Source organism: Parambassis ranga, chromosome 22 (assembly GCF_900634625.1).
Source record: "Parambassis ranga chromosome 22, fParRan2.1, whole genome shotgun sequence".
In the NCBI taxonomy this organism is placed as follows: Eukaryota; Metazoa; Chordata; class Actinopteri; family Ambassidae; genus Parambassis; species Parambassis ranga.
Window position 1 is genome coordinate 117,989 of NC_041042.1, and position 8,731 is coordinate 126,719.

General features: G+C 46.1%; 1 long non-coding RNA gene across 1 annotated transcript; it reads right to left on the reverse strand.

Annotated features, from left to right (window-relative positions):
• Positions 1-3,426: 3,426 nt before the first annotated feature.
• LOC114427797 (uncharacterized) lies at positions 3,427-6,279 on the reverse strand. The gene is made up of 4 exons (XR_003669479.1): positions 6,225-6,279; positions 5,210-5,245; positions 3,652-3,906; positions 3,427-3,581 (listed from the first exon to the last, which is right to left on the reverse strand). It is a non-coding gene; the product is annotated as an uncharacterized LOC114427797 (long non-coding RNA).
• Positions 6,280-8,731: the final 2,452 nt, after the last annotated feature.

The window sequence follows — 8,731 nt, forward strand, 5'->3', positions numbered from 1 at the left end:
ACAAGTTGCGGACATATTACCTCACTTGCAGACATCCGGGTGTCCGCTCGGCGGTTCTGCCGAACAACAAAAATCAGACTGGTAAGCAAGCGTCTTCGCTGGAAAGATGTGTTAACATGAGTTGCAAATATACTACCGTACTCGCAGGAATTCCACCTCTCAGGTGACGAATCAGTGGTCCTGTGCAGCTAAAAACATAATAAAACACAGTGGTAAGCAAGCATCTTCACTGGAAGGATGTGTTATGATGACTTGCAAACACACTACCTTAATCCCAGAAATCCGGCCTTCCGGGTGACGAATCTCTGCTCCTGCAAAGAAAAAGAGTCACAGCAGCATGGTAAGTGTCTTCACTGGCAGGATGTGTTAACAAGTTGCGGACATATTACCTCACTTGCAGACATCCAGGTGTCCACTCAGCGGTTCTGTGGAACAATAAAGTCAGAGTGGTAAGCAAGCATCTTCACAGGCATGCTCACTAGCATGTGTAGAGAACAGTTGCAGACACATTACCTTCCCTGCAGAAATCTGGCCTTGCAGGTGACATCAGCGGTTCTGTGAAGAACAAAACAGCCATGAACGCACTCATATTTCCTCCAACAACCAAAAAGCCCATGATAAAAAGCACCCATAGTGGCTAGGCTACCTAGCTGCCTACATCAAAGTGAAAAGTGACCCTACGCTTTCGGCTACCGGCTCGTCCTAAGTTTGAATTCGACTTTCTTTGCGCGCTCCAAGGCCACACCTTTTTTTAGGAAGCATAGTTTGTTCTAAGAATTTACTTTTGTACGCTACAACTACTTGACATATTTACAGTTAAAGGGAACACTGACACTTCATATTCTATTTCATTTGCTGCCTAGTTTAGACACCGACACTTTAATCTGTCTCACTTCTATTAACTACTCTTGCTGTTGATGAAGATTCTCCAAATTAACCTAAAGGACTATTTTTCTTACGCTCTGTTAAAACACTAATGACGCACGTGCTACTTAACGAACTCGTTTTGCCACCATATAAGGTGATATACGCAACATCTAAACTTCACTTTCAAGACGCCAGGTTTGGGCCATTAATTCTAGCCTCTACACTACCGCTTTGACTAGTTTGCCTGGAATCCTGTCCTATTTATTACACTAAACAACTACTCTGGGCATTTTACACCAAACAACTCCACAAGACCAACAACTAGCCCATCGTCAACAACCCACCTACAACCATCACAACAAACCAAATGCCCAGCACCAAGAGCTCCTACAATACTAGCTACCAGCTAACATAACGTCTGCATCCCTAATGTTACTTATAATAACTACTAACTCTCTCCTACCCTACTTAGCCATTAAAGTTATATATATTATAAATTTGATCTACTATTAAATAAGGTCTAGGCCATGTTTTCCTGACGTCCTTTTCTTACTATGCTGCTAGCACGTGGTAACGAAGCGCAGACTTTAAACGCCTACTTAATCACATCATTACACAACATTATTGGATTTTTGGCTAGATAACGACGAATGTTTGTCCTATTTTATATGCTTCCTGTCACAGCGCCTAATGGTTAAATTTAACTCCTACCTCTCCTACATTGTCCTATTTTATATGCTTCCTGTCACAACCGCCTAATGGTTTAATTTAACTCCTACCTCTCCTACATTGTCCTATTTTATATGCTTCCTGTCACAACGCCTAATGGTTTAATTTAGTCTCTCCTACACTGTCATTCGTTTGCTTATTCTGCCCTACATTGTCCTATTTCCAAGCTAACGCCTCCCAAAGCTCCTACATCAGTTCAGGAGCACCCGTCCTGCAGACGTATTAAACGCCTGTCTCCCCATCTCCTCAGAAATGGACTTCAAGTTTCCACAACAATTGCTGATTGATTGGAACATTGCTGTGACGCTGCTCGTCATCATGTTGACATGGCACACGCTGAGTGTTTGATCCAGAAGGTTTGTCCAGGTTCTGATGCAGTTGCTGAAAGCGTGGATCATTTTTTCTTCTCGTCTTCAACTCTTCAGAGATCCCCACAATGCTTCTTCCTTTAAGGAGTCATGAGCTGTTCCGTTCAATGCAAAGTTGATCCAATTCTTTTGATTTTCTGTCCACGTGGATTCATTTGTCACGTGTGCTTTGCTGTCACCATTTTCATTTCAGCGTTTCAAAACTGGTCAAGGCTGCTAGTGTTGTAGCATCACACTATTCATTCCCCCTTTGGGTGTTGACCATTCACAGTCAACAAAAAAAACCACCAATCAAATCCAATCCATCAAACCAATCCAATCCACCAAAAACCACAGTAACACATGGTAAAACACAACAAACCCACAACACAGAACCACCACAACAACAACAACACTAACCAGATGCCGGCATCCACACACCCCCTAAACAACAACCTCCTACACACCTGTCATCCCTAAACACTAATTTAATCTTACTTAATCCTACCTTAACGCTCCAATACTAATTTTATATTATATATAAATCTATATATTATAGTTATTATAGTTAGGGACCCTGACTCTATTTAAACATCTATTTTATATTTTTATTGAGCCTATTTTAGTCGTCTACTGACATAATAATTTAGGTTAACCTAATTTCTTTGTCGCACCTTTCCACTACGAACACTACTTTTGATTTATTTATCTATGTAGTCTTATTTATCTATGTATCTTAGTTTATGTATCTATGTTAATTTATTTAATTAGACTATGAATAATATAATTTTTATCACTACACTACTGCCTGCGTGAGGGGAGAAAATATGAGGTGAAAAAAACCATGCCATACAGAAATAACAAGAAAACCGATGACCTGACACAGCGGGACATGAAGACGTCTCCTCAGACCACAGGCGGGGCCTGGCTGGTGGATGACCAGGTGCAGGCAGAGGCACTGGAGACGCTGGTGCTGTGATGTGGTCGTCAGCTGAGGAGGACAAGATGGACCATGTTTAACAACAAATATAACACATGATCTGCAATGCAGAGTTAAAACACTGCAGACATGAGGGCAACACGAGTAAAACCAAACGCTGATGGAAGTACTCGCAGTTGAGGAGCAGGCCGAGTCCGAGCAGAGTCTTCAGGTTGGTGTGTCCTACCATCAGCAGTGAAGCAGCCAGGAAACATCCACTCACCTTGTTGAGTTCAATCCACTGCAACGTCTCCCAGAAAGCACCAAGGAAGGCCTTCAAGGCCTGAAGAGGGAAAATCAGACGTGATGACACAATTTACAACTAAATTCAACTTTAAAAAAAACACTTCATGACTTCATTGTAAATTCACAAGCAGGCAGCGCCCGTCCTCAGAGCCTGGATCCTCTGCAGTCTGTGCATTGTTCCTGAGCGCCATGTGCTCTGATTATCACTGCTTTCAGCTGTGTGTCTTCAACTGTCTCCTGTTCACCACTACATGGAGACAAGCATTAACTTCACAATGATATTTATGAAGCGTTTGAATGTAACACTTATTGTTGAACACAGACAATAATGCTTCCCTTTTATCTCAGCGACTCTGTAATGAAGTCCAGATGATCTGCAGCCATTCACAGGGTGGAAGCACCTGCTCTGGCTTCTAAAGACAAAACAACATTCATCAACTTGTGTCTTCATCTTCACTGTAAACTCAAACAAGCCAACAGCACCTGCTGCAGCTCCTCGCTGTGCGCCATGTGCCCGCCAGCAGCAGGCCGCTGCCTCTGCTTCCAGGCCTTTCTGTGGAACCAGGCCTTCTCTCTTCTCCTTCAGTCGAACCAGGGCCCTTTCTCTAATCTTTCGGTGGATGTTACACCACCAGTACATCAGACCAAGCAGCTGAACTTCCACACCTGCTTCAGGTTGTCTCCAAAATGGCGCCAATGTGCTGCCAACTTATCACTTCCTGAGAACTTCTTCTTCTTCTGTTTAATGGAGAGTGACAACCAATGTTTGAGGTGCATTACCGCCACCTACTGTCCCTCTCACCGATCCTTTAAACATGAAAACCCAAAAAACCTCCTAAACACTAACTGTGTTTTTATATATATATTTATTTAGTCAAATGTCCACAGGATGTTGTTTTTGTTTGGCTTCATCAATCACACAATTAATTTACATATAAACAATATATAAATGACCAGTAGAAGCCCACAGTTTCTGGCTAATGACTGAGAACAAGAGCAGACATGAACATTATTTTTGTAGTCTTTAAGTTTGACCTCTTTGCTTTACATTAGCAGATCAGCTAGTGCTGCAAATAGTAGCAGTGTCAGTGTACGACGTAGCTCCATTCACACACAGCAGCTGTTTGTGGACTCGTATTCCAGCTAGCCGGCTAGTCACTAGGTTCTACAGTACAGTCTTATGATTTTTCTGTGGTTGCGTTACAGTGCCACTACAGCAATTTCATAGGAATCAAACCTGGCTCTTAAAGCACTCCCTTAACCACCTGAGACACTCAGGCATTTGGACCTCCCCTCAGTGAACCTTTCACTCTTTACTTGGAGTGTTTCACTAGAAAAAAGGAACTGGAACTGAACCCAGTCCCACAGAACAACACACCACTCACTTAACCCTCTGAGCCATTCTTTCAGATGTATGCACATTTTCTCCACTCACTTTTCACTCTTCACTTTGACTGTTCACAAAATAAAAAATGCAAGAATTAAACCCAGGTCCTTCAGGTCCTTCCTTGGCCCAGCCAACTCTCTGAGCCACTCTCTCAGACACAAAACTGCCTAAACCTGAGGCCTTCAAAAATTAAAATGCCTACTTAAGCAGTTCTCTCTGACTCTTGGGCGCTTTCTTGGCTTGGCTTCCAGTCTTCTCTTACAATGTTGAACTAAGACACTGGTTTGACAAATGTGCAGAGCTGGTAAACGAAGTTTGCAATGCAAAGCAACCCGGACCAGGCCAACTACACTGTCCTGCAAAAAGACAAAATGGCAGAGGAGAAGTCTTTCCTAGAAGAGGAAAGACACGGGGACTCCCCATCTCTGGGCAGTTTAATTGGGACTGAAGTCAAACAAAGACTTCACATAGACTTGGTCGACATTTCACAAAACAATAATCCACACGAACAAAACACGGTGGCTTTTCATAAAGTTCATGTAGACAGCAGCGTCACCACAACAGCTGCACTGGACACGGAGCATATGTTGATGTGCAAAGATTTGTGCACACACACACACACACATCAACATAGTTCAGATAAATGTGACTTACCCTGTGTATTTCCTGCTTCTTTTCTGGAAGTGACACCTACAACAGAGCAAGGCAAACGTTCTCCACATGACATTGTCCAAATGGTCTAAACTCCCCAAGCCTACTCACTGTTAGTCTTATTAACAGCCTTTTTAAATTCAAAGTGACGTTTCACCTGCACATGAGGCTCCATGCCACAAACAGCAGTCCATGAAAAAGTTGTTTTCAGGGCAGCAAACTGTTGCCGAGCGGTTCAGTGTGTTTCTACAAAGCAGTCGATTCTATAGTATGAACTCTGGAGTGGTATGTATCAGGGCAGGGGTGCAGGGGAGGGAAGAGAGAAAGTGGTGGAGGCTCAAGGGGGATGAATGCTCCGTATTTGACCAAAACCAGAAGCCAGCCAAAAGTTAGAAGCCACTAACAATGGCAGCTCATACCTTGTACAGATCCTTAACATGGAGGCGGGGAAGCTTTCATTGAGTGGGTACATGACAGGATGGTGGCTTTAGGAGTTTACCGAGACACACTTAGCTACACATTTACGCTCTCATGGGAACAAACTATTGTCTATTGTCTGTCACTAGGGGTTTCCAGGCTCTGGTGTCTGGTGTCAGAACCTGCTCACCGGACCAGTAGTTTACTCCCTCGGTGTCGCCACCAGCAGTGGCCGACCATCTCTAGCAGCTTAGCAGTGCTCAGCTACAGGGCACGACGTCAGGGCAGAGAGGGAACGTCATGGATCATGTGACCGACCAACGTAGATCTAAGTTATTATTATATCGGTCCATTTACTATTATTTTGGGCCACACAGACTGACTGTGACTACAAAGTAACTTCTCATTAGTCTGACCCTGCAGGCCGTGCTCGGCCTCCATGTCTGATCTTCTGAAAAAGGCACTGTAGCATCCCATATGCTCCTAGAGCATTAACCGCTGCAATCAACCAAATTCCCTACACTGGACCTGCAACGCCGACAGTAAACTGGAAAAAGGACGCATGACAAAAATTGTCTTAAGACAGCAAAATACACCTTACCACAACCGATTGGACGGCCCCTCCAATTTGGCAGGTGGTGAATGCAGGAGAAGAGAAGAGGCTGCAGTGCAGGATCAATCAACACAGCGCCACTCTGATGGAAACCTGCAACCATAGTGGAACAAACACACAACAAGCATTAGGCCCTGTGGCCGTCACACTCTCCCTCCTGGAGCTCCAGCACAGTACCAGGGGCACGAAAAAAAAATAAAATAAAAAAATTATTAAATCCCAGTGCGCTACAGGTACCCCAGAAAAACCCTCCGGGCGCAACAGCTCGGCAGCCAGCTTACCGTCCCTCACCAAAGACAACTTCTGCCTCTCTAAATGCAGCTGCGTCCTTGACGGACAGCCGCACTCTAATTCACCCTCCGCCCTGGATGCTGGACAGCCCCGGCAGTGTGAGCAGCCTTCAGAAGGCCAAGATGCTGGACAGCTCCGACACTGTGACTGGGCTGGAAGACATGGGCGCGCGAGCGCCCGTCTTACCGCCGGTGTAAAAAAACCAAGCGAAGCTGATGAATTCAGTGCTTGCCGTAGTCCCGGGAGTGTTAACAAAGAACTCCAACCGCTGGACATCGGCGTAAACAGGGCGTTCAAAGTTAAGTTGCGAGCGGCGTGGGAGCGATGGATGGCAGACAGCGAGCACAGCTTTACTGGGAGGGAGCTCCGCGCGCGTTACGCCAGCATATGTGAATGGATTGTGGATGATGCGTGGACTCATGTTTCTGCAGTGACTGTTGTCCGAGCTTTTGTGAAAGCCGGCATAATTTCTGAACAACAATAATAATGATTGCCGATCAGCCAGCCGGCCACGTGTGTGGCTGTGACTCTGACAGTGATGAGAGGGAAGCTGGCAGGTTTGAACTCGCGCAGTTGTTTCCTGTTTATTTTTGTAATAAATATTCTGTAGAAATATTCTGTTTGCCAGACGCGAGAATGCGCTGTGCGCTCTGTGGTTTTCTCTGGGCGCTCTGGACAATCCTCCGCTGGGAGTGGATTTCTTTGCGCACCGGCCGTGGCCCCGGATGCTTCTATATGCGTTTCCTCCTGTCACTAGTGACCAGAAGGGCGCCAATAAGAAATGCTCCTCAGTGGGATTTGGCGTTAGTTTTACGCGCACTAACCAGGGCGCCCTTTGAGCCTCTGGATACAGTTTCACTGAAGTTTGTGTCTTAAAACTGATTTGTTCTCTGGCTTTAACGTCTGCAAAGAGAGTCAGTGATTTATCTGACCTCTCTGCGGCCCCCAGCACAATAAACCCTGCGTGTCTCCTAGAGCATTAACCGCTGCAATCAACCAAATTCGCTACACTGGACCTGCAACGCCGACAGTAAACTGGAAAAAGGACGCATGACAAAAATTGTCTTAAGACAGCAAAATTCACCTTACCACAACCGATTGGACGGCCCCCCCAATTTGGCAGGTGGTGAATGCAGGAGAAGAGAAGAGACTGCAGTGCAGGATCAATCAACACAGCGCCACCCTGATGGAAACCTGCAACCATAGTGGAACAATCACACAACAAGTATTAGGCCCTTCGGCCGTCACACTCTCCCTCCTGGAGCTCCAGCACAGTACCAGGGGCACGAAAAAAAAATAAAATAAAAAAATTATTAAATCCCAGTGCGCTACAGGTACCCCAGAAAAACCCTCCGGGCGCAACAGCTCGGCAGCCAGCTTACCGTCCCTCACCAAAGACAACTTCTGCCTCTCTAAATGCAGCTGCGTCCTTGACGGACAGCCGCACTCTAATTCACCCTCCGCCCTGGATGCTGGACAGCCCCGGCAGTGTGAGCAGCCTTCAGAAGGCCAAGATGCTGGACAGCTCCGACACTGTGACTGGGCTGGAAGACATGGGCGCGCGAGCGCCCGTCTTACCGCCGGTGTAAAAAAACCAAGCGAAGCTGATGAATTCAGTGCTTGCCGTAGTCCCGGGAGTGTTAACAAAGAACTCCAACCGCTGGACATCGGCGTAAACAGGGCGTTCAAAGTTAAGTTGCGAGCGGCGTGGGAGCGATGGATGGCAGACAGCGAGCACAGCTTTACTGGGCGGGAGCGCCGCGCGCGATACGCCAGCATATGTGAATGGATTGTGGATGATGCGTGGACTCATGTTTCTGCAGTGACTGTTGTCCGAGCTTTTGTGAAAGCCGGCATAATTTCTGAACAACAATAATAATTATTGCCGATCAGCCAGCCGGCCACGTGTGTGGCTGTGACTCTGACAGCGATGAGAGGGAAGCTGGCAGGTTTGAACTCGCGCAGTTGTTTCCTGTTTATTTTTGGAATAAATATTCTGTAGAAATATTCTGTTTGCCAGACGCGAGAATGCGCTGTGCGCTCTGTGGTTTTCTGTGGGCGCTCTGGACAATCCTCCGCTGGGAGTGGATTTCTTTGCGCACCGGCCGTGGCCCCGGATGCTTCTATATGCGTTTCCTCCTGTCACTAGTGACCAGAAGGGCGCCAATAAGAAATGCTCCTCAGTGGGATTTGGCGTTAGTTTT